The following is a 23,874-nucleotide window of genomic DNA, read 5'->3' on the forward strand; positions in this document are numbered from 1 at the left end:
TGGAGTCAGACAGATTTGGGTTCAAAATCTCATAATCCTAGTTCCGCCACTTATTAACTATTAACTCCATAAACATGGAAGCATTTCTCAACTTTTTCTTTTTTGAGACAGAGTCTCGCTCTGTTGCCTGGCTGGAGTGCAGTGGTGTGATCTCGGCTCACTGCAACTTCTGCCTCCTGGGTTCTAGTGATTCTCCTGCCTCAGCCTCCCGAGTAGCTGGGATTACAGGTGTGTGCCACCACACCCAGCTAATTTTTGTATTTTTAGTAGAGATGGTGTTTCACCATTTTGACCAAGCTGGTCTCAAACTCCTGACCTCAAATGATCCGCCCTCCTCGGCTTCCCAAAGTGCTAGGATTACAGGCGTGAGCTGCTGCACCTGGCCATTTCTTAACTTCTGAGCCTCAATTTTCCCATTTTTATAAAATGGGTAAAAAGCGGCCAGCACGTGGGTCAGGCCTGTAATCTCAGCACTTTGGAGGCCCAGGCAGGAGAATCTCTTGAGGCCAGGAGTTCAAGGTCAGCCTGGGCACCATATTGACATCACGCCTCTACAAAAAATAAGCTGGGCAGGGTGGCGTGCACCTATTGTCCTAGCTATTCGGGAGGCTGGGGTAGGAGAACTGCTTGAGCCCAGGAGTTCAAGGCTACAGCGAGTTATTGATTGTGCTGCTGTACTCCAGCCTGGGTGACAGAGCGAGACTCTGTCTCTACAAAAAATAAAACAATAAAGTGGGTAAGATGGAGATAATAGGACCTAGAGTGTCATGAGGGTAAGTGAATAAAATAAATCACTTATTTTAGTAGTTGGCAAATGGCACTCAAAAAAATTAGTTGGTGTTGCTATTGTTATTTTATTGACTTTTGTCTGAAACTCTTCTTATTCTATCAGATTACAGCCTGTGGTGGCCAATTCAATTCTATTTCCCCAGCCTCTGTTGTCACTCAGCTCTTCAGCTTTGTGCCCTACCAACCTTAATAAACAAGTGCCACACTCTAATTTCACAGCCTCTCCTCCAGGAATGTTGATGCTGGAGAGAGCCTTGTAACCAGGCTGATTGGTTCAACAATAAATTCTTGCTTCTGAACCTCAGCTGAGCCCTTTCTGCTGCTCCACAAACCCTTTGCTGCTGGTTCTCAATTGTGGATTCTCATTAGAGTCAACAGAGGCACTTATGAAACCTCTAGTGCCTGGACCCCATCCCAGGAGAATTAAATCAGAATTCTTGGGGCTGGGGTCCAGCATCCTTTTTGTGTGTGTTAAGCCTTCCTGGATGATCCTAATATCCAGCCAGGAATAAGAACCACTTAATTGTTCTTAGGCCGGGCGCGGTGGCTCAAGCCTGTAATCCCAGCACTTTGGGAGGCCGAGACGGGCGGATCACGAGGTCAGGAGATCGAGACCATCCTGGCTAACACGGTGAAACCCCGTCTCTACTGAAAAATACAAAAAAACTAGCTGGGCGAGGTGGCGGGCGCCTATAGTCCCAGCTACTCGGGAGGCTGAGGCAGGAGAATGGCGTGAACCCGGGAGGCGGAGCTTGCAGTGAGCTGAGATCCGGCCACTGCACTCCAGCCTGGTCGACAGAGCAAGACTCCGTCTCAAACAAAAAAAAAAAAAATTGTTCTTAAAGGACAATTATTTTCTACTACAGCATTCCAGATATTTTATTCTATCCATAAGCTTACCTTCAAATCAAATAGAAGCTTCATAAACTTTCAAAAATCCACAGAAGCTTCATAAACTTTTCACCTCTGTCCCTGACAGACTTCATTTTGTTCCTTTCTTGGTAGATAGAGCATCACACCTCCTATGTAAGGCTAATCTATCCTTTTTTAAAATAAAATATTCCATTGGTTACCTCCTTTCCTTTATATTTTTAATATTATTAAATGTTTCTCTGTTGCTTCTTCCTCTCAACCTGGATTTGTTCCCAAGTTTTTCTCCATTCTAAACAACAAACAAAAACAATCTTCCCTCACTCTGGTTCCAGGTCGAATGAGGAGGAGGGAAGAACTAGTATTCACTGAAGGGCTTCCAGGGACCGTGCTATGTTAGGTGACATCCATTGCAAAATCTTGGCCATTCTTGCTCTGGGATGTCACTTCCATCTCTGCTTCTCCATGATTACTGCCACTGTCTCAACCCAGGGTCTTTTTTTTTCTTTTGCTTAGACTATTTCCTGGACTTCCTGCTTCAACCTGTTTTCCTCTCTAACCCATCCTGTATAGTAATGCCAGAGTAGTTTTCCCAGTCAGATCCTATTCTGTTGAAGAGTCTTTCATAATTCTCCATTAACTACGGGATAACATTTCGATCCCTTATCTCTCTTCTGAATAAGTAGGAAGCCCTTGGAACCTCCTTGCCCCAAACCCTGTGAGTGATCTGACCTTCTGATCATTGCTGGGATAAGACAGCTCTTGTGATATTTTTGTCTTTGAATTTCTTGATTCTTCTCATAATTTGTTTTGGCTTAAATGTTACCTCCTCCTAGTTGCCTTCCCTGATGATACTAAAGTAGTGCCCCTCTCCCTCACTCTGTACACCATTAAATGATCTGAAAGTATTTTGTTTTCATGTTGATTGCCTCTGCCCTCCCTAACAGCAAGCCCAACTCAAATCCACTTCTACCATTGAGCTTTGCTGATTCATCCCAGTGCTCCCATCACTTTGAGCTTGTTCGTTGCCAAGGTGATACAATCAGATTTCTTCAGAACACACTGGGATTTTCTAGGGTAATTATTATTAGTGCTCCTGTTTATCCTCCAAACTATCCCAATTGGGACAATAAATTATATAACAACTGGATTTATAGTCTTGTATCATACCCATTTGTAAAGATGTGTTATTTCTAAGCTCACTGAGGACAGGAACAAAGTCATGTTCATCTTTCTTTCTTTCTTCTTTTTTTTTGAGACAAGGTCTTGCTCTGTTGCCCAGGCTGGAATGCAGTAGCACAATCACCACTCACTACAGCCTCAATCTCTGGGGCTTAAGTCATCCTCCCACCCCAACCTGCCAAGTAGCTGGAACCACAGGCAGGCCCCACCATGCCTGGCTAATTTTTTTTTTTTTTTTTTTTTTTTGAGGCGGAGTCTCGCTCTGTCGCCCAGGCTGGAGTGCAGTGGCGCAATCGCGGCTCACTGCAAGCTCCGCCTCCCGGGTTCACGCCATTCTCCTGCCTCAGCCTCCCAAGTAGCTGGGACTACAGGCGCCCGCTACCTCGCCCGGCTAGTTTGCCTGGCTAATTTTTAAATTTTATTTTATTTTAATTAGTTAATTATTATTATTTTTTGAGACAGAGTCTCGCTCTGTTGCCCAGGCTGGAATGCAGTGACGTGATCTCAGCTTACTGCAACCTCTGCCTCCTGAGTTCAAGTGATTCTTCTGCCTTAGCCTCCCGGATAGCTAGGACTACAGGCGCATGCCACCATGCCCAGCTAATTTTTGCATTTTTATTTTTATTTTTTAAATTTATTTATTTTTTGAGACAGAGTCTCACTTCTTCACCCAGGCTGGAGTGCAATGGTGCGATCTTGGCTCACTGCAACCTCCGCCTCCTGGGTTCAAGCAATTCTCCTGCCTCAGCCTCCCCAGTACCTGGGATTACAGGCATGTGCCACCATGTCCGGCTAATTTTTGTTGGTATTTTTAGTAGAGATGGGGTTGCACTGTGTTGGCCAGGCTGGTCTGGAACTCCTGACCTCACGTGATCCGCCCGCTTCGGGCTCGGCCTCTCAAAGTGCTGGGATTATAGGTGTGAGACACCACGCCAGGCTATTTTACTTTTTTGAGACAGAGTTTCACTCTTGTTGCCCAGACAATGGCTTGATCTCAGCTCACTGCAACCTCCACCTCCCGGTTTCAAGCGATTCTCCTCCCTCAGCCTCCCAGGTAGCTGGGATTATAGGCGCTCACCATCACACCTGGCAAATTTTTGTATTTTTAATAGAGATGGGGTTTCACCATGTTGACCAGGCTGGTTTTGAACTCCTGACCTCAAGTGGTACTACACCCTCCTCAGCCTCCCAGAGTGCTGGCATTACAGGCATGAGTCGCCATGCCTGGCCAGAAACAGCTTTTGAATCAACTACTTCCCTTTAGTCTCCTCTTCAAAAATAAACTTTCCAAAAGACCTACACATTGCCTCAATCTCTACTTCCTTATTCTAGATCTCTGTGCATCTAATCTGTCACCAAGCCCTATGAATTCAACCTCTAAAATATTTTCTAAATCTGTCCACTCCCTGTTGCCCCATTGCCTCCACCTTCATCCAGACAGATATCTTTCATTGGCATGTTTACTGCTGTAGTCTCTTAACTTGGGCTCCCTATTTATTCTCTTGCCTTAGCCCCCATCTATTCTGTGCACAGCCTTAGTGATTATTTTAATGTAAATGAAAGTATCACTACTCTGCATTTTCAATTGCTTCCCAGTGAGCTGAGGATACACTCCACATTCCCTGCTCTGGTCTACAAGGACCTACACAATCTGAATTCTACCATTCTCTCCCACTTCAACTCATGCCACGCCCTAGTTGCTCATTCGGCTCCAGTCATGCTGGCCCTTAGAGATTCTGATTAGCTCAACTCTTTCCCACTTCACAGCCTTTGAATTTACTGTTTCCTCTGTCTGGAGCACTCCTCCCCTCTCCTCACGCAGCTGCCACTTCTTATTCTTTTTTTTTTTTTTTTGAGATGGAGTTTCACTCACCCAGGCTGGAGTACAGTGGTGCGATCTCGGCTCACTGCAACCTCCACCTCCTGGGTTCAAACAATTCTCCAGCCTCAGCCTCCCAAGTAGCTGGGATTACAGGCATCTGCCATCATGCCCGACTAAGTTTTGTATTTTTAGTAGAGACGGGGTTTCACCGTGTTGGCCAGGCTGGTCTTGAACTCCTGACTTCAGGTGATCCACCTGCCTCAGCTTCCCAAAGTGCTGGGATTACAGACATGAGCCACCGTGCCTGGCCAGAACTGGCTTCTTAAAACAAATTTATCAGGCCGGGCGTGGTGGCTCATGTCTGTAATCCCAGCACTTTGGGAGGCTGAGGCAGGTGGATCACCTGAAGTCAGGATTTCAAGACCAGCCTGGCCAACACGGTGAAACCCCGTCTCTACTAAAAATACAAAAATTAGTCGGGCATGGCGGCGCGTGCCTGTAATCCCAGCTACTCAAGAACCCGAGGAAGGAGAATTGCTTGAACCCGGGAGGCGGAGGCTGCAGTGAGCTGAGATCGCGCCACTGCATTCTAGCCTGGGTGACAAAGCGAGACTCTGTCTTTAAAAACAAACAAAAAGCAAAACAAAACAAACAAATTTATCCATATCATTTCTCAGCTTGAAGATCCTGTTGGTTCCCGTTTTCCATAGGGTGAAATCCAAACTTCATGGATTGGCATACAAGATGTCTTCTCCCAATCCTAGTTCCTGCCTCCCTGTCTGTCTCTCAGCACCCTCTTTCCCCTCCCTCCTTCATGCCTCTCCTTTACAGAAATCCAGTTCAGTTTACTAACTATTAACTGGACATCCACTGTGTGCCAGACACTATACTTGACTATGGGGGAGAAAATATGAATGAAAACAGATAGCTAACTTCGAGGAATTTATATTCTATCTGTAGCAAAGGTAGATAGACATATGAGCAAATATAACACAGTGATCCATTCCATAATGAAGATATATACTAAGGCTAGAAGGGTTACTGAGGAAAAAGTAATTCTGCAAGGGGGCAAGGGCATGATGCTTCAGAGAAGGTTTCAAGATGAAATTCTGAGCAGGATTTTGAAAGTTGAGTAGGAAATGGTCAGGTGGATTAAGGATGGAAAAACATTACTGGCTGAGTCAACAACAGATTAAGATCAGGAGTGGAGTCCCCCAAGTAGCTTCAGTGTGTACAGGTGTGTTGGGGAGAGAAGTGGCGATACCTGAGGCTGGAGAGGCATCAGGAGTCACTCTATCAACAGCCTCTGTGTTGGGCTATGAAGTTTGGACATTATCTTATAGGTGAGGGGAACCATTAAAGATTTCAAAGATGAGGATGACTTAATGGGACTTTAAGGACTATTACTCTGACAACCAAATAGAGATAGATTAAGAAGGGCCAAGCAGATCAGTGAGGAGGTCCCTCGTCATCTCTCAGACTATGGAAAATGGCTCCTAACTGATCTCCTTGGCCAACTAACCCGTCCTCTACTCAGCAAGAGGAGAAAGAAGGAGGGAGAGCAGAATTCACTGACAATAAGTTAAACGACAGAACCTGGGGATAGGTTGGATTCAGGGAGGAAGAAGATGGAAAGAATGATGTCTAGGTTACTAGGTCTGTGTACTTGATGAGGTTGGAGGCAATAGCAACTGTCAGAATCTAAGAGAAAGAGCAGGTTTCATGGTGGGCATGGTAAATAATGCTTTCAGAGATGCGTAAGTTGAATACTGAGTCTGGGGTGCCTCTAGAGAACCTACCTGGCAATATGGGACTGGGGGTAGGAGAGAGGTCAGAGGTGGAGATAGGGAAGGTATCTTCTGCATAGAGATGGCAGTTAGAACCACAGGAGTGGACATGATCTCCCAGGGAAAGGTGTGTACAGCTGGGAAGGGGGAGAAAGGATGAACTCAGGAAAGAGCAGCACCAGGTGGAGTCAGACAGTAGAACAGGATTTGGCAAGGTGACTGCAAAGGGAGAGACAGGCAGAGGACAGGGAAAGAGTGGTGTTCCAGCAGCCAGAAAGAGAGGGGACTTCAGGAAGAAGGAGTGGTTGGGAATGTCAAGGAAGTAAGATGAGGGCCAAAAACTACCGTTGATTTTGGCAACTGGAAAGTCATTGCCAACCTTGGCAAAAGCATTTCCAGTATAGCACTGGGGCAGAAGACAGATTTTAGTGGGATAATTGATACTGATAATAATACCTAATGTTGATTGACTGCTGTCAATAAACAGGCGTGCGCTGTTTTATATGAATGATCTTATTTAATCCTCACAACAACCCTCCAAAGTGAGGCAGGCACAGTTATCGCTCTCTTCAGAGGTAGGGAAACAGGCTTAATTTTAAGAATCAGTTGGGATATAAACCCAGGTCTGTCTGACAAGAAACTCCATACTCCACTTGATCTTAGCCAAACAGCCGAGAAGTGATACAAACTCCGTACTCTTCACGACTCTTCTTTATCCTTTATTTCAAGTGAATGGAAGGTGAAGAAGTGGGGACACAGCCTTTTAAGAATCTTGGCTGAGGTGGGGAGCAGTGGCTCACGCCTGTAATTCTAGCATTTTGGGAGACCAAGGCTGGTGGATCACCTGAGGTCAGGAGTTGAGACCAGCCTGGCCAACATGGTGAAGCCCCATCTCTATTAAAAATATGAAAATTCGGCCGGAAGTGGTGGCTTAGGCCTGTAATTCCAGCACTTTGGGAAGCCGAGGTGGGCAGATCACTAACTAGGTCAGGAGTTCAGGACTAGCCTGGCCAACATAGTGAAACCCCGTCTCTACTAAAAATACAAAAATTAGCCGGGTATTGTGTCACACGCCTATAGTCCCAGCTTCTTGGGAGGCTGAGACAGGAGAAATGCTCGAACCCAGGAGGCAGAGATTGCAGTGAGCTGAGACCAAGCCATTGTACTCCAGCCTGGGTGACAGAGTGAGACTCCGTCTCAGAAAAAAAAAAAAATAGCCGAGTGTGGTGGCAGGTGCCTATAATCTCAGCTACTCGGGAGGCTGAGGCGGGAGAATCACTTGAACCCGGGAGGCAGAGTTTGCAGTGAGCCAAGATTTCGCCACTTCACTCCAGCCTGAGGGAAAGTGCGAAACTATGTCTCAAAAAAAAAAAAAAAAGAATCTTGGCTGAGTAGAGGAGAAAAATAAGGTGATCTTGAGAAGCAAGGATAGGGTTGACAATTATTTTTATTTACTTATTTTTTTTGAGACACTCTTGCTCTTGTTGCCCAGGCTGGAGTGCAGTGGTACAATCTCAGCTCACTGCAACCTCCGCCTCCTGGGTTCAAGCAATTCTCCTGCTTCAGCCTCCTGAGTAGCTGGGATTACAGACGCCAACCACCATGCCTCGCTAATTTTTGTACTTTTTGTAGAGACGGGATTTCACCATGTTGGCCAGGCTTGAACTCCTGACCTCAGGTGATCTGCCCGCCTCGGCCTCCCAAAGTGCTAAAATTACAGATGTGAGCCACCACGCCCTGCCAACAATTATTTTAAGGTGTGAAAGGTTAGAGCATGTTTATGTGCTCAAAATGGTATCATTAAAAAAAAAAAAAACTGTAAAAGGACTAAATACTTACAAGGAAGTGATTTTTCTGTATTTCTGTAGAGCATGCACTGTTGCATCTCAGCTCGTCACTTAGTGCCTGGCTTTTCAGTAAAAGTGTGTGTTGAATGAATTATCAAGGGATTATACTGAGCAGGATGGTGTGAAAGTGGAGAGGCTTGCAGGGAAGGTGGATGGGCAGGGGTGCAGGCTTGCCAGATAAAACACAGGACTCCTGGCCAGGCATGGTGTTTCACGCCTGTAATCCCAGCACTTTGGGAGGCTGAGGCGGGTGGATCGCCTGAGTTCAGGAGTTTGAGACCAGCCTGGCCAACATGGTGAAACCCTGTCTCTACTAAATACAAAACATTAGCCGGGCATGGTGGTGCATGCCTGTAATCCCAGCTACTTGGGAGGCTGAGGAAGAAGAATTGCTTGAACCCAGGAGGCAGAGGTTGCAGTGAGCCAAGATTGCACCATTGCACTCCAGCTTGTGCAACAGGAGCGAAACTCTGTCTCAAAAAAAAAAAAAAAAAAAAAAGCCGGGCGCGGTGTAATCCCACCATTTGGGAGGCTGAGGCGGGCAGATCACCTGAGGTCAGGAGTTTGAGACCAGCCTGGCCAACATGGTGAAACCCCATCTCTACTAAAAATACAAAAATTAGCCAGGCGTGGTGGCAGGCACCTGCAATCCCAGCTACTTGGGAGGCTGAGTTAGGAGAATCGCTTGTACCCAGGAGGCAGAGGTTGCAGTGAGCTGAGATGAAATCATTCTGCTATAAAAACACATGCACATGAATGTTCATTGCAGCATTATTCACAATAGCAAAGACATGCAATCAAACTAAATGCCCATTAATGATGGATTGGATATAGAAAATATGGTACATATGTACCATGGAATATTATGCAGTCATGAAAAATAATGAGATAATGTCTTTTGTGGGAACGTGACTGAAGCTGGAGGCTATCATCGTTGGCAAACTAAGATAGGAACAGAGCCCCAAATACCACATGCTATCACTTTTAAGTGGGAGCTAAATGATAAGAACTTCTGAACAGAAAGAAGGAAACAATAGACACTGGGGCCTACTTGAGGGTGGAGGGTGGGAGGAGGGAGAGGAGCAGAAAAGATAACTATTGGGTACTGGGCTTAATACCTGGGTGATGAAATAATATGTACAATAAACCCTCATGACACACGTTTGCCTATGTAACAAACCTTCACATATATCCCCAAACCAAAAATAAAAGTTAAAAAAAAAAAGTGTAGACATATATGCGTATTCCTTAGCTCTATGCACCAAGACAGTTTGGAAACAGTCATACTCCAATGGCGATTAACACCCCTAGTCCCAAATCTTGGTCTCTAAATACCATTCTCCACTAAAAGAAACCAGGGATCCTTGGAGAAATGATTGATTTCAGGGCTGTAAGGAAGGTACAAGATGAACACAGACCACAGACCATCTTGCTGTGGCAGAAAGTAAAGAAGTGCTTAAAGAATGACAGAGACATGTCAACAGGATGTTGAAGGGGCTTGAAGGGGGCTCCCCTAACCAACTCTGAGCATCAAAATAAATAATGACAGTAAAAGTCTATCCAATGAAGTGGGAATCCATATGTTCATACTGATCTAAATAAAAGAATAAACATATGAGAAGAGAACATTTTTCTTTACAGCAGAATAACAACTAATAAATTTAGGAGGAACAATGAAATAAAAAAAATCACTATTAGGCAGCCTTCATAGTAATAGTTCATTCAGCCAAAAAACCTAAAAATATTGAGTAAAACTATGATAAGGAACAGGATATGTACCTCAGAGAAGTACCTTTCCACAAAACACTTACTAATTACAAAGGACAAAAGAGTTATTTTACAGTGGAAAGACCTAGCAGGCACCACCTTAGTCAGGGTCAGAATTAACATTCTGTTGAGGTTTGGATTAAAAACAAGTCAAATATGCAAACAAAATAAATGATTGTATCAAATTGTTTTAAAAAAGAGAAGAAAGTTAATATTCTCAATAATGGTACAAATTGAAATCAGGTACCGGCCGGGCGCGGTGGCTCAAGTCTGTAATCCCAGCACTTTGGGAGGCCGAGACGGGCGGATCACGAGGTCAGGAGATCAAGACCATCCTGGCTAACACGGCGAAACCCCGTCTCTACTAAAAATACAAAAAACTAGCCGGGCGAGGTGGCGGCGCCTGTAGTCCCAGCTACTCGGGAGGCTGAGGCAGGAGAATGGCGTGAACCCGGGAGGCGGAGCTTGCAGTGAGCTGAGATCTGGCCACTGCACTCCAGCCTGGGTGACAGAGCGAGACTCCGTCTCAAAAAAAAAAAAAAAAAAAAGAAATCAGGTACCACCAGATGGGAGGCAACAACACAGTATCACTTCTGTCCTGTTCCTGCCAAAAAAAGAAACACTGAAAAATTGTTCCAGATTGAAAGAAACATGAGCCAGGTGTGCAGTGGCTCACGCCTGTAATCCCAGCACTTTGGGAGGCCCAGGTGGGTGGATCACCTAAGTTCAGGAGTTTGAGACTAGCCTGGCCAACATGGCGAAACCCTGTCTCTACTAAAAATAAAAAAATTAGCTGGGTGCGGTGATGGGCACCAGTAGTCCCAACTATTTGGAAGGCTGAGGCAGAAGAATCGCTTGAACCCGGGCAGCAGAGGTTGCAGCGAGCTGAGATCGCGCCGCTGCACTCCTGCCTGGGCGACAGAGCAAGATTCCATCTCAGTTAAAAAAAAAAAAAAAAAAAAAAAAAAGAAAGAAAGTTAATATTCTCAATAATGGTACAAATTGAAATCAGGTACCGGCCGGGCGCGGTGGCTCAAGTCTGTAATCCCAGCACTTTGGGAGGCCGAGACGGGCGGATCACGAGGTCAGGAGATCAAGACCATCCTGGCTAACACGGCGAAACCCCGTCTCTACTAAAAATACAAAAAACTAGCCGGGCGAGGTGGCGGCGCCTGTAGTCCCAGCTACTCGGGAGGCTGAGGCAGGAGAATGGCGTGAACCCGGGAGGCGGAGCTTGCAGTGAGCTGAGATCTGGCCACTGCACTCCAGCCTGGTGACAGAGCGAGACTCCGTCTCAAAAAAAAAAAAAAAAAAAAAAAGAAATCAGGTACCACCAGATGGGAGGCAACAACACAGTATCACTTCTGTCCTGTTCCTGCCAAAAAAAGAAACACTGAAAAATTGTTCCAGATTGAAAGAAACATGAGCCAGGTGTGCAGTGGCTCACGCCTGTAATCCCAGCACTTTGGGAGGCCCAGGTGGGTGGATCACCTAAGTTCAGGAGTTTGAGACTAGCCTGGCCAACATGGCGAAACCCTGTCTCTACTAAAAATAAAAAAATTAGCTGGGTGCGGTGATGGGCACCAGTAGTCCCAACTATTTGGAAGGCTGAGGCAGAAGAATCGCTTGAACCCGGGCAGCAGAGGTTGCAGCGAGCTGAGATCGCGCCGCTGCACTCCTGCCTGGGCGACAGAGCAAGATTCCATCTCAGTTAAAAAAAAAAAAAAAAAAAAGGAAAGAAAGAAACATGAAAACAAATGCAATGCATGGTCCTGGAATAGACCCTTTTAATATAAAGGACAGTATTAGGGCCAGGCATGGCAGCTCACACCTGTAACTTAGCACTTTAGGAGGCTGAGGCAGGAGGATTGCTTGGGCCCAAGAGTTCAAGACCAGCCTGGGCAATATAGGGACCTACCTCTGTGAAAAACTTTTTAAAAAATTTGCCAGGCATGGCTGTACACATCTGTAGTCCTAGCTACTCAGGAGGCTGAGGCAGGAGGATCCCTTGGGAAGAACAGTTCCAGATTATTCTATGATGGCACCACTGCACTCTAGTCTGGGCAACAGAGTGAGACCCTGTCCAAAAAAAAAAACGAGGGAGAGGGGACAGTAGGGGGACAATTATAGAAATCTGATTGGGGCCTGTGGATTAGATGGCTGTCATATGCTTGTTTAAGTGTGTACTCATGTTAGGGAGGTTGGGCATCGTGTTGGAAATTTAATCTTGGATGGTTCGGAAAAAAAACTTCTTGAAATATTTTTAAAATTTGAAATTCTTTCAGCATAAAATGAAAAATGAAAGTTTCAAATCTATCAGTAATTCCTCTGAGAAATAAGATAAGCTATTGAATTAATGGAACAAAAACAGTACACATAAACAGAAATTTTCATAAACAAGAAAGAGCTCTTGGAAATTAAAAATAGATAGAAAATTTGTTTAAGTGTTCAACAGAAAATGTGGAAAATAAAATTGAGGAAATCTTAGAGATAAAAGACAAACATAGAAAACAGAGGAGGATGGCTGGGTGCGGTAACTCAAACCTGTAATTTCGGCACTTTGGGAGGCCAAGGTGGGAGGATCACTTGAGCCCAGGAGTTCAAGACCAGCCTTGGCAACACAGTGAGTCCCTGTCTCTATAAACAATTAAAAAATTAACTGGATGTGGTGGCAGTCATCTGTAGTCCCAGCTGCTAGGGGTTTAGGGGAGCTGAGGTGGGAGGGATCGCTTGAACCCTTGAGTCAAGGCTTCAGTGAGCTATGATTGTACCACTGCACTCTAGCCTGGGCAACAGAGCTGAGACTCTGTCTCAAAAACAAACAAACAAAAAGAAAATAGAGGAGGAAAACACGAAATACAAGCTCCAAGGCAATTAGATTAGGCCAGGAGATCCAGCATCTAATTAATGGGTGCTCAAAAGAAAAAGAAGATAGAAATCACAAGGGAGGAAATCACCAAACAAGTAATAAAGAATGATCCTCACATTGAAGGATACGAATTGCTAGATTGAAACGTCCCATCTAGTGCCAGCGTAGTCCATGAAAACAGACCTACAGCAAGGCACATCATCAATAAATATCAGAAAATCAAAGACAAAGAGAAGAGGTCCCAGAAAGGGAAAACCTAAACTAAACAAAAACAGGCCACATAGAAAAGCTTAGGAATCAAGATGACTTTAGCCCTCTTAACAGCCACACTAATGAAGGAGTGCCTTGAAGTTTCAGAGGGAAAATTCTGTACAACCTAGAACCCCAAATAGAGCCAAACTTTTGTATGAAGTATGAAAACAAACACACATATTTTCAAGCATGCAAGGTCTCCAAAAATTTCTTTCTCATCTATATTTTGTTCAGGAAGCTACTGGGGGATATGTGTCACCAAAATGAGGAAGTAAGCCAAGAAGGAGGAAAATATGGGATGAGGCGATACAAAGGGAGAAAAAGGTAAAGGGGATCTCCAGAAGGTGAGGAGGAGAGGTCGGAAGACAGCTCTGCACCAAGACTAGTAGCAAATGACAGAAACCCAATTCAAACTAGTTTAAGCAAAATAAAAATATTGGCCTGGCACGATGGCTCACACCTATAATCCCAGCACTTTGGGAGGCCGAGGCGGGTGGATCACTTGGGCCCAGGAGTTGGAGACCAGCCTTGCCAACATGGCTGATACAGTTTGACTGTGTCCCCACCCAGAATCTCATCTTGAATTGTAATCCCCATAATCCCCACGTGTCAAAGGCAGGACCAGCTGGAGGCAATTAGATCATGGGGCAAGTTCCCCATGCTGTTCTCGCAATAGTGAGTCTCATGAGGTCTGATGGTTTTATAAGTGTCTGGCATTTCCCCTGCTTATACTCACTCCATCCTGCCACCCTGTGAAGGAGGTGCCTGCTCCTCCTTTGCCTTCTGCCATGATTGTAAGTTTCCTGAGGCCTCCCAAGCAATGTGGAACTGTAAGTCAATTAAACCTCTTTCCTTTATAAAGGGTATTTCTTCACAGCAGTGTGAGAACGGAATAATACAATGGTCGAACCCCTTCTCTACTAAAAATACAAAAATTAACCAGGCATGGTGGCACACACATGTGATCCCAGCTACCTGGGAGGCTGAGGCATAAGAATGGCTTGAACCTGGTAGTGGAGGTTACAGTGAGCCAAGATAGCGCCACTGGACTCCAGCCTGGGTGACAGAGTGAGACTGTGTCTCAAAAAAAAAAAAAAAAAAAGTGTATTAAAAAAAATATATATATATAAACAAAATGTTGATATGTGTGGTGGGGTGGGTGAAGGAGTTTGTGCAAACTAAAAAGTCCAGTATCTAGGTTTTCAAATGCTGTTGTCAAGTTTGTCTCTCTTTTGGCTGTTTTCCTGTATTTAGGCTCTTTGTGTGGCAGCAAGAGGGACTCTGGAAGCTCAGGTTTACCTGTTTGTTTATGCCTAAGATAACATCAGGGCCAGGTATGGTGGCTTGCACCTATAATCCCAACACTTTGGGAGGCTGAGGCAGGAGGATTGCTTGAGCTCAGGAGTTCCAGACCAGCCTGGGCAATATGGTGAGACCCCATCTCTACCAAAACTACAAAAAAATTTAAAAATTAGCCAGGTGGGGTGGCTTGTGACTGTAGTCCCAGCTACTAGGGAGGCTGAGGTGGGAGGATCCCTTGAGCCCAGGAGGTTGAGGCTGCAGTGAGCTGTGATCATGCCACTACGGCACTCCAGCCTGGGCAATAGAGCGGGATCCTGTCTCAAAACACACAGAAACAAAAACAAAAACAAAACCATCAGGAGAATATCAAGATAGCCACTTTTCTGATCACTCTGATGAAACTCCCAGGGTGATTCTAACAGGCCCAGCTTGGGTCATGTGTTCATCCCAGAACCAATCATTGGTAAGGGAGATGGAATATTCTGATTGGCCAGGCAAGGTCAAGTCCCCAGCCCCAGGACTGTGATCCAAAGACAATGATATCACCTGCAAAGGTCTGATGAGCACTTTGTAATTGGTAAAGTGTGCAAATGTAACAATTATCACCTGTCCATAGCAGATTCGACCCTATATTAGAAGGAAAGAGAGTCTGTATTAAGTAAACTCTACCCTTACAGCAAAGAGAAGTAGAAGTGGATAACAGGGAGACTGACAGAAAAAACTATACAAATTCCACATAGAAGTGCAGCATTCTGGGACATTTGGTGTAGAGAAAAATGGTTCTACAAACTTTATTATGTAACATCATTATCATCATGATCTATTTAGAAAAGGTTTGGGGGTTTTTTGTTTTGGTTTTGGGTTTTCTGGTTGTTTTTGTTTGTTTGTTTGTTTGTTTTGAGACAGGGTCGCACTGTGTCACCCAGGCTGGAGTGCAATGGTGCAGTCATGGCTCACTGCAGCCTCAACCTACCTGGGCTCAAGCAATCCTCCCACCTCAGCCTCCTGGGTAGCTCTGACTACAGGTATGTGCCACAACATCCAGCTAATTTTTAAATTTTTTGTGGAGACTGAGTCTTGCTATGTTGCTCAGACTTGTCTCAAACTCCTGAGTTCAAGTGATCCTCCAACCTCAGCCAAAGTGCTGGGATTACAGGTGTGAGACTGAGAAGTGTAATATACATTTTAAAATTCACATCTGGAGAAGTCATCCTTGTCTGTGTTTAACTTGTCTGTCCAGAATGACTTTTTCCAAAGTTGCCAGGTAGCCAGTGATTTAACAGGGACCCTGTCCTAGTGGACAGTTAATCTCATTCAGAAGATGATGTAGGTTTATTACAGGACAGCAAACAGTGAAAACTAAATTGATCATTTATACATTAAGCGCTGTATACTAATTACGTTTTCAGTTCCACACTCCAAAACAGAACATTGAATTGGGTGGGTCCCTTAAAGTAGGGCAATTCTCATGTTTACATGTTCAGCTTGCTTGGCCAGAACTTGCTACCCTAAAAATATACTCACTTTACTCACATGTAGGATGTAAACACATCCTTCATTGCAGATCTGTGTTTAATCTCTTAGGTTCTCTTTTGCAATTTCCTCATTAGTAAGTTGTGTGTTGGTGGAAAGTGCTCCCAGCAGTAAAAAGCACAAACAGGTGCATAAAATGTGGATTATCATACTGACAGCACTTATCCCAGAAGATGACACATTTCACCCTTTTTCCATTTTACAAACAGCTCTGACATTAGATCCACCTGTTACTTCAGGACATTTCAGGAGCTTTTCCTCAGAAAGCCCAATGTCCTCCCCAGCTGATCTGCTTCTCATCCCATTAGCAGTGTCACTGCACTTTATGCCATGTGCGATCACATCCTTCCCCAAGTTATGACTATATGGTAGGGAGAAGAAAAGAGAAGGGAGGAGAAGGCAAGGGAGAGAATAATTAATTCATAGTTCATTTATTAACTTCCCACGCGTTGATTACTTGCCTGAATCCCTTTTCTTCATATTTGGGCTGTACAGTAAACTGATTCTTTTATTTTCTTCTGAGACAGGATCTTTCTAGGTCGCCCAGCCTGGAGTGCTGTGGCACCATCTCAGTTCATTGCAACCTCGACCTCCCCAGGCTCAGGTGATCCTCCACCCTCAGCCTCCTAGGTAGCTGGGACCACAGGTGCACACCACCATGCCTGGCTACTTTTTGTATTTTTTGTAAAGACAGGGTTTTGTCATGCTGCCTAGGCTCATCTCAAACTCCTGGACTCAAGCATGCACCTGCCTCAGCCCCTCAGAGTGCTGGGGCATTTTGGGTAGGCATGAATTACCACAGCCAGGCAGTAACCTGATTCTTAATTTTGCCTAGGTAACTTACTCATGGTTTTGGATCACCATTTTGTACTGATTTGTATACATCTCACAACTTCCTTGATTCTCTGTGCTATTTAGATTCCTACTCGCAAAAAATGATTACTATTTCCTTATATAGCTGTTTAATAGGAAATAAAATGGTAATATCCAAGGTATTCCTAATTCCAATGACCAACTAATATAGCTCCATAAAGAATGTGTCTTTGCAGGAGTCAACCCACTGGTGGGAGATCAGTTTGCACACGGAATGTGTTAAGTTGGGAGGCAAACACCCATAGTTATCCACACATTCAAGGGTGCAATCATACCAGGAGAGGCAGCCTAGGAGAGAAAGATGGAGGAGCAGGTAAGCTTAATGTGAAGAGGCAAAGGTTCACTGAAGTGTAGTAGGGAGTGGTCGTGAGAGAGGAACCAGAGAGGTTCTGCTAAGCATGGAATTCAGTAGTCCAACTAGAGGAAACTGGTTGTATTTGTTTGTTTTCATGGCAACCAAAGTACCTTCTAATAGGAAATAGGCCCGGTGGAGAAATGAAGAGAAATACAAATTCCCAAATTATTAACATCTTTAACTGGACCTTAGGAGAGTTAGTTGCAGAGTTTCTTTGAGTTAATCCTTATAGAAATCACTGGTTTTTAGATTTAACACTTTAAATCTTTTTTTTTCCCCCTCTGCAAGACACCTATTTGTCTGGGGAAGTTGAGAACTATCTCTGCATTGGTCATTCCTTTTTTCCTGCTTCTCCCACAAGCATCTCAACATGGGGCAGAGCCCCCATCCACCAGTACCACCTGAGGATCTGGAAACCACCCCTGAGGTGGAAGAGGACCAGAAACTGGAGAGAAAAACGTCTGGATTGAAGACCTCAGTGGCTGAAGAGAAGAGGAAGACAGCCCTGGAAATGGTCCAGGCAGCTGGAACAGATAGACACTGTGTGACATCTGCATTGCAAGAGGAGGACTATACTTTAGGAAATTTGCTCACAAATATTGTGAGTCTTTATACATACATACATATATATATATATATAGAGAGAGAGACTTTATATATATATAATATATATAAAGATTCTATATAGAGAGAGGTCTCTTTTTCTCTTTGTATAAGTGTGTGTGTGTGTGTGTGTGTGTGTGTGTGTGTGTCTATCACTATGTTGCCCAGGCTCCTGGGCTCACCTGGGCTTCCCAAAGTGCTAGGATTACAGGCATGAGCCATCACGCTCAGCCGGGACCACACTCTTTACATGTATTCAGAAGCCTCCTCAATCAATCTTTTTTGTTTTTTTAATTGCTTTTTTTTTTCTTTTTTGAGACAGAGTCTCACTGTGTTGCCCAGGCTGGTCTTGAACTCCTGGGCTCAAGTAATCCTGCTGCCTTGGCCTCCCAAAGTGCTGGGATTATAGGCGTAAGCCACCATGCCCAGCCTCAAGTAATCTTTATATTCTCATTTCCCAGTATATTCTTCATCCTTCTTGTCCATCTGCTTATTCTCAAAACCTCAGCTCAAAGCCATAAGGCCTTAAGTCTGTTTCCCTCATTAGAACATGAGTTCAACAAGGCAGGGTGGCTCACACCTGTAATCCCAGCACTTTAGGAGGCCCAGGCAGGAAAATTGCTTGAGCCCAAGAGTTTGACACCAGCCTGGACAACATGGGAAAACCCCATCTCTACAAAAAAATACAAAAACTAGCCAGGCATGGTGGTGTGCACCTGTGAACCCAGATACTCAAGAGGCTAAGGTGGGAGATCACTTGAGCCGGCGAGGTGGAGACTGCAATGAGCTAAGATTGTGCCACTGCACTCCAGCTTGGGTGACAGAATAAGACCCTGTCTCAGAAAAAAAAAGAAAGAAAGATAAAGAAAAAAAAGAAAATCTGTCACTCTTCCATATTTTCCCCATACCTATCATTTATTCATTCAACAAATATTTATTGATTGCCTACTCTATGCCAGGCAGTGTGTGACTGAATAATTCTCCTGTTATAATAATAATGATAATAATGTAAAAGAGAATAATGTTTATCAGGACCAGCCTGAGCAACATAAGGTGACCCCATCTCTACAAAAAATAAAATTAAGTTAAAAAAAATCAGGGCAGCTTTGCGCAGTGGCAGTATCGTAGCCAATGAGGTTTATCCGAGGCGCGATTATTGCTAATTGAAAAAAAAAAAAAAAATCAGGGCTGCGCATTGTGGCTCACACCTGTAATCCTAGCACGTTGGGAGGCCAAGGCAGGTGAATTGCCTGAGCTCAAGAGTTCAAGACCAGCCTGGTCAACATGGCAAAACCTCGTCCCTACTAAAAATACAAAAACTTAGCAGGACATGGTGGCATATCCCTGTAATCCCAGCTACTTAGGAGACGGAGGCATGAGAATCGCTGAATCGCTTGAACCCGGGAGGCAGAAGTTACAGTGAGTCGACGTAGTGCCACTACACTCTAGCCTGGGTGACAAAGCGAGACTCTGTCTCCAAAAATAAATAAACGAATAAAAATAATTATTTTTGTTGAGACGGTCTCACTCTGTTGCCCAGGCTGGAGTGCAGTGGCGCCAACTTGCCTCACTGCAGCCTCAACTTCCTGGGATCAAGTGATCCGCCCCAGCCTCCCGAGTAGCTGGGAATATAGGTGCATGCTATCCTGCCCAGCTAATTTTTGTACTTTTTGTAGACTCTGGGTTTCACCATGCTGACCAGGCTGGTCTCGAACTTAGCTTAAGCGATCTGCCCACCTCAGACTCCAAAAATGCGGGGATTATAGGCATGAGCCATCGCACCAGGCCAAATTAAGTTAAATCAAATTTAAAAATTTTTAAAAGAATGTCATATAAATGGAATCATACAGTGATTAACTTTTTTTCACATGCTATATTTAAATTCACAATCCATTTTGAATTAGTTTTTGTGTAAGATGTGAAGGTTAGGCTGGGCACAGCGGCTCATGCCTGTAATCCCAGCACTTTGGGAGGCCACGGAGGGTAGATTACCTGAGGTCAGGAGTTTGAGACTACCCTGGCCAACATGGTGAAACCCCGTCTCCTCCAAAAATACAAAAAATTAGCTGGCGTGGTGGCGTGCACCTGTAATCCCAGCTACTCAGGAGGCTGAAGCAGGAGAATCACTCGAACCCAGGAGGTGGAGGTTGCAGTGAGCCGAGATTTCACCACTGTACTCCAGCCTGGGCAACAAGAGCAAAACTCGGTCTCAAAAAAAAAAAAAAAAAACCAGATGTGACATTTAGGTCAAACTTCTTTTTATTTTCTTTTGCCTATGGATGTCCAATTTCTACAGGGCTATTCATTGAAAAGACTATTCTTCCTCCATTGAATTGCTTTTGCTCCTTTGTCAAAAATCAATTTCTGGCCTGTTCCATTGACCTGTGTATCTGTCACTACTCCATACTGTTTTGATTACTATACCTTTACAGTGAGTCTATAGCAATACAGTAAATCTTAACATCAGACAGAATGATTCCTTCCAGATTATTCTTCTGTTTCCAAATTGTTTAGCTATTCTAGCTCCTTTTTTTTTTTTTTGAGACAGAGTCTCGCTCTGTCGCCCAGGCTGGAGTGCAGTGGCCGGATCTCAGCTCACTGCAAGCTCCGCCTGCCGGGTTTACGCCTTTCTCCTGCCTCAGCCTCTGGGTAGCTGGGACTACAGGCGCCTGCCACCGCACCTGGCTAGTTTTTTGTATTTTTTTTAGTAGATACGGGGTTTCACTGTGTTAGCCAGGATGGTCTCGATCTCCTGACCTCGTGATCCGCCCGTCTCGGCCTCCCATATTCTAGTTCCTTTGACTTTCTGTATAAATTTTAGAATAAGCTTGTCTTTACCTATAGAAAATCTTGCTGGACTCTTCAATTTTAATAATTTTTAAAGTTTCTTCATTTCATTTATTTGATGTATATTAGTTTTTAAAATGATTTATTCTATTGTATGTCACACAGATGATCAGAAGACACCAAATTCCTATGTTTCTAAGAGATAGGGCAAGCCCTCTTTTGGCATGGTAGTCACCAAATAATTCCATATGTTATCTTTACAAGTGTTCCTTAAACCTCATAGCAACTGTAAGAGGAAGATACTAGTAGTTTTTCTGTTTTACACATGAGGAAACGGAGGCATGGATAGATTACAAACATGTCCAGTGTCTCATAGCTAGAAAGTGGCAGAGTTGGGATTTGAACCAAAGCAATCTTGTTCCAGAACACATACTGTTATCCTCTGTGCTATGCTCTTCTGTTTGAATATAGTTATCACATCCAAGCAATTTTTATTCAGTGCCTATTATGTGCCAAGGACTGTTCTAGGTGCTATGTGTTCTAGATGTCCTATGGCACCCATGAGTAAAATAAAATAAAGCAGTGATTAAGACAAAATCCCAGCACCCATGGAACTTCTATTGTACAGGGGGAGAATTTACTGTATTAATGCGATAATGATTGTTTCGTTGAAGTATTATTTTGTTATTGGGTTTATACTGAGAACACAGACACTTTAAATATAGGAGCTGGGATCTTACCCAAAAGATATGCTTATTCACTGGATATAAATACCATAATTCTACCAGTGTTCTGGGGACTGAAAAATCCCTTAGTTGGGAGATAGATATAAGTATCTTGGGCCAGGTGTGGTGGCTCACGCCTGTAATCCCAGCACTTTGGGAGGCTGAGGCGGGCGGATCACAAGGTCAGGAGAACAAGACCATCCTGGCTAACACGGTGAAACCCCGTCTCTACTAAAAAATACAAAAACATTAGCTGAGCATGGTGACACGCGCCGGTAGTCCCAGCTACTCAGGAGGCTGAGGTAGGACAATCGCTTGAACCCGGGAGGCGGAGGTTGCAGTGAACTGAGATCGTGCCATTGCACTCCAGTCTGGGTGACAGAGCAAGACTCTGTCTCAAAAAAAAAAAAAAAAAAAAAAAAATCTTGACTTCAAACACCGTAGATTAGTCTTGACTATTTTGGAACTTTAGATAAATAGAATTATACAGTGTATTTTCCTTTCTGACTTCTTTTGCTCAACATTATGTTGGTAATTTGTTGCATGTAGTTGTAGTTTGTTCATTCTTGTTGTGCTATTCCATTGAGTGAAATAACCTAGCTTATCCATTCTACTGCATGTGGAGATAGAGATTGTCTCCAATGGCCGGGCACAGTGGCTCACGCCTGTAATCCTAGCACTTTGGGAGGCCGAGGCGGGTGGATCACTTGAGGCCAGGAGTTCAAGACCAGCCTGGCCAACATGGTGAAATCCCGTCTCCGCTAAAAATACAAAAATTAGCTGGGCATGGTGGTGCATGCTTGTAATCCCAGCTACTCAGGAGGCTGAGGCAGGGGGATGGCTTGAACTCAGGAGGTGGAAGTTGCAGTGAGCCGAGATCGTGCCACTGCACTCCAGCCTGGGTGACAGAGCTAGACTCTGTCTCAAAAAATAAACAAATAAACCAAAAAAGATTGTCTCTAATATTTGACTATTACAAATAGCACATGATTATGGTCAGTTTTAATAGTGCCAAACAATTTTCTAAAGTCATACCATTGTTTCATACTACTTGCAAAAACGTCCTTTTGTTTTCCCTTATATTTAGCAAAATATTTTGTTGAGGACTTCAACTCATTTCATCTACAAACAAACGTTTTAAAATCTATGCTTAGACCAAAGGGATGGAAAGAGAAGAGCAAAGACACAGGAAACCTGAGGGAGGAGGAAACTGGGATAGATTCAGGACTGTTTGGCCAGCCAGTTCTTCATGTAAGATATTGTCTTTCAAGAGCTAAGCTTTGGGGATTCTAATTGTTTTAATAAAATACAGTGTTCCTTTACATAGTTGAACTGAATTGTTTTCCAATAAATATGAATTAAATTGCCTCATTATTTATTTAGGTTAAACAATTAAACTGAAAACTTAAGAGGAAAGAGACCTTGTACATTCTTCAACATTATAGCCTCAGACATAACAGATGCTCAATAAATGTTTGGATAAATGAATGAATAAATAAATGAATCAGTTTCCTAAAACTTAGCAATTATCTATCATGACCTGATGTAGCATGGTTGGTTCATTATGCAGATACTAATCCTGTGTTTCAAATTCAATGATCCAGGCCTTTCTCCTGAGTCTACCCCAAGTACCATGAGACTATATTGGAGCTCTCTGGGGATTATACATACAGGATCAATAGGCTGGACAACCTCACTCCCTCAGGCAGTCAGCCTGGCACTGCCCTTATAGAGATCCTGGTCAAAAAGTAGACCTAGGCCAAGCGCAGCGGCTTATGCCTGTAATCCCAGCACTTTGGGAGGCTGAGATGGGAGGATCACTTGAGGCCAGGAGTTTGAGACCAGCCTGGGCAACATGGCGAGACCTCATCTCCATTAAAAATAAAAAATTTAGTCGTGTGTGGTGTCATGCACCTGCACTTCCCAGCTACTCAGGAGGCTGAGGCGGGATGATTTCTTGAGCCTGAGAGGTCAAGGCTGTAGTAAGCTGTGATTAGCCTGGGTGACAGAGCGAGACTCTGTCTCAAAAAAAAAAAAAACAGAGATAATTTATGAAAGAATACGTACACACACTCAGAATGATGCATGTGGCTTAACTGTTTACAAGTGTGAATAAGTGGCTTATTTACATAGAGTATCACATTTAATCGTCTCAAAGCCCTAAGGGGCTTGTTATCATAATCTTCATTTTATAAATGAGGCAGTTCAGAGAAATGAGGTGAGTTGCTAAAGGTCACAACCAGTAATTGTTAAAGCCTCAATTTAAACTTAGGTCTGTCTAGAGCCTGAGATTTTAAGAATTATGTGTGCATAAATAATTTAAAAATTAAATTTTCTTTGGCTCTCAAGGACACGTATTTTTGCATCTGATTTCAATTAAGCTAAATACATTTGGTGCCTACTAGGTACCGAAGACATTTGTATAACTTAAGATAATATTACAATGTATTTACTTTCTCTAAGCACTCCTTCAGCTTCCCTGATTAGAAGGCAACTGGGTCTTGAAAGAAA

The 23,874-nt window shown here is 43.9% G+C and overlaps 1 long non-coding RNA gene and 1 other non-coding gene across 3 annotated transcripts; both read left to right on the forward strand.

Annotated features, from left to right (window-relative positions):
- The first annotated feature begins 13,968 nt into the window (after positions 1 to 13,968).
- Positions 13,969 to 23,222, forward strand: LOC117081047. Of its 2 annotated transcripts, none has more exons than XR_004436066.1 (3): positions 13,969 to 14,015; positions 17,610 to 17,849; positions 22,451 to 23,222. It is a non-coding gene; the product is annotated as an uncharacterized LOC117081047 (long non-coding RNA). The 2 variants fall into 2 exon arrangements; XR_004436067.1 differs by lacking the exon at positions 13,969 to 14,015 and adding an exon at positions 15,478 to 15,512.
- Positions 18,954 to 19,087, forward strand: LOC117081925. Its single transcript, XR_004436382.1, has one exon. It is a non-coding gene; the product is annotated as a U4 spliceosomal RNA (small nuclear RNA).
- Positions 23,223 to 23,874: the final 652 nt, after the last annotated feature.

This window comes from Trachypithecus francoisi, unplaced genomic scaffold, assembly GCF_009764315.1.
Source record: "Trachypithecus francoisi isolate TF-2019V2 unplaced genomic scaffold, Tfra_2.0 Lachesis_group8, whole genome shotgun sequence".
NCBI classification, from domain to species: Eukaryota; Metazoa; Chordata; class Mammalia; order Primates; family Cercopithecidae; genus Trachypithecus; species Trachypithecus francoisi.